Source organism: Chrysochloris asiatica, unplaced genomic scaffold (genome assembly GCF_000296735.1).
Source record: "Chrysochloris asiatica unplaced genomic scaffold, ChrAsi1.0 scaffold00531, whole genome shotgun sequence".
NCBI classification, from domain to species: domain Eukaryota; kingdom Metazoa; phylum Chordata; class Mammalia; order Afrosoricida; family Chrysochloridae; genus Chrysochloris; species Chrysochloris asiatica.
In genome coordinates, this window is record NW_006409049.1 from 637912 (window position 1) to 640723 (window position 2812).

Below are 2812 nucleotides of genomic sequence, written 5' to 3' on the forward strand. Positions count from 1 at the left end.
TTTACATTCATCCTATCTTATATAGTTTCATTGCCATGTTTTAAATCCCCTCCATGAATCATCAACCAACCAAAAGATATACCCTGCAAGCTTACTCACCCCCCACCCCACCCCACCACGGTCCTCAAAACACAGCCCCTCTCCCTCTCTGTGTCTAAAGTCCCCAGTGACACCATCTTTCTACGTCATCATCTCTGCCTCCCTTTCTGACGTCACTGCATCTCTGGGTAGTGTCCTGCTCTCCGCTCTTCTCCATTCATGGTACTAGGGACCTCTGCTCCTGGACTGCAAAGTCACTCACTTCCTTTTGCTACACAACATCCACCTTTACATTTTCAACCCTCACCATCAGTCCTGATAACAATTATTCACCATTGTTCCACAAGGGACCTATCCCCATATCCTTTCATTAGCCCCACCCAGACAGATTGGATACTACTAAGTGGAGATTTTACCTTCCTCCACGCCCTCTAGATCTAGATTCCTTCTTGAAAGCTTGTAAGCCAGTCACTTCTTGACTTTGTAACCCCCCACTCCCATTTCGGGTAGCCAATATCCAAGTTGCCCATCCCTGTCTACTCTGTGTATGGAGTGGGTGGAAATGATTGTCGCTGAAAATATTTTTTCTGTCTTTTGAGCTATTGCATCCATAGGTGTAAGTCAAGTTCATCAAATTGTATCAGATTACTCTTTTTCCACCTCTTCTTTCTTCTTCTAGTTGAGCTCTGATCATCTAGTCATTGAAGCCAGATCAAGTGGGTTTTATCAGCATGTATGGGTCTTCTTATGCATATGACGACTCTTCTTATCAACTGGATGCTTCACTTTCCACTCTAGTCCTTTGTGGTTATGTCACTGACTCTGAGTCCAAGAGTCCCCAGGTCTTCCCACTCTGCTGGCCAACCAGGTCTCCACCTGGGTTCACAGGAGTCTATTGAATGGTGTAGGGCTCGGCTTGAAGCTTTATTGCTGTTTTCCCCTCACTTTCCCTTATTGGTGACAAACATGGTCACCAGAGTGCATGTCTGCAATGTATTCCCATTGAGTCTTAGTCTTGGAAGGGGGTTTGCCCTGAGGGGGCCTTACCACTTTCATTGATGTCTCCTGAGCCAGCAACTTGCGTGTTCTTGATATAGTCAGTCAGAGTGCCTATATTGTTTTATATTTTTCCTGTCAGTCTTTCTTTCAAGAAGTATCTTCTGGTCCTCTAGTTGCTCCAGGTTGGTCTTCTTGTCCTTTCAAGTGGAAATGTCCCACCTCAGAAGATTCTGGGTGAGGTTCAGGATTCCACCTATGGTCTTATGTAATGCAGAGGCTCGGCAGAAAATCTCCCTCTCTGGGCATGTTGTAGCCCCATTTTAGGTATTCCAATCAGTTATAGACAGAAGATAGACTTACACGCTTTCTATGGTGATATTTCTGAGTATTCCTTGCTGTCCCCCTCAAGTGTCTATTTTATAATGATATGCCAGGAAAACCAAGATTCAAAAGACAGCCAAGCATCTTAACATTATTTCCCTCCTCTTACCCATTAGAACCATGTCTCAGTCCTTGTAACTCAGATCCCTGTTGTTCCAAGGTTGTGCATACATCATTATTTACTTCTGTCCCACTTAGCCCATGCAGACCTGCCTAGTTGTTTTCCCATATGCTTTGCTTTCCATTCCCTTTCCCCTTCTTGATTATTGCTCCCCTCCCTAGCATCCAAACTATCCTGTGTCTATTCCCTAACTTGTCCTTCACCTTCCCTTCCTTCCCCTCACCCCACCTCCCAGAATCTGGTAACCAGCAAAGAATCACCCCCCACTTTAGTATTAGTTCTTTTTCTTAGTCTTTTACAGTAGTGGTCATATGTAGTATTTATCCTTTTGTGACTGATTAATTTCACTCAACATAATATCCTCAGTGTTCATCTATATTATGCGGTGGCTTGCAGTTCCCTTGCTATTTTTCAAGGTAGCATAATATCCCATTGTGTGTATGCACCACAGTTTGTTTATCATTTTTCAGTTGATGGGTACTTTATTCTCCTACAGTTTAGGAGGCTAGAAGTCTAAAGTTAGGGCAATTCTAGGGGAAGGCTCTTTCTCTGTGGGGACTGGTGGTAAGTCCTTGTCTATTCAGCTTTTTTTTTTTTTTTCCCATCTTAATAATTCTTTTTTTTTCATGTTTTATTGCGAATTATATGATATTTTACATGAGAGAACTTTAGTTTTACATTCATTCCATCGTATATCATCTCATTGCCATGGTTCCAATCCCCTCCATGCATCATCAACCGACCAAAGGGTATACCCTATAAACCCGCCCCGCCCCCTACACTACCCGTCCCCCATTCTTCAGGACCTAGTCCCTCTCTCTTTCTGGATCCAAAGTTCCCATCCGCTTCATCACTCCACGTCATCATCTCTGCCTCCATCTCAGGCCTCACTGCTTCTCTAGGTAGGGTCCCGCTCTTGGCTTTCTCTGTTGATGGTCCCAGAGACCTCCAATCCTAGACTGGAGAGTTAATATCTCCCTTCCTTGCTACCAAATGTCTACCTTTACATTTCCAACTCTCACAATCAGTCCTGATAACAATCATTCACTATTGTATCACAAATGACCCTTCTGCATTTCATTTCAACAGCTCCACCTAGACAGATTGGATAGTACTCACTGGAGATTCTACCTTCCTCCATGCCCCCTAGTTCTAGGTTTCCTCTTGAAAGCTTGTAGCCAGTTACTTCTTGCCTTTGTGGTCCCTCCCCCCCATTTGGGTATCCAATGTCCAAGTTGCCCATCTCTGTCTACTCTGTGTGTGGAGGGGGTG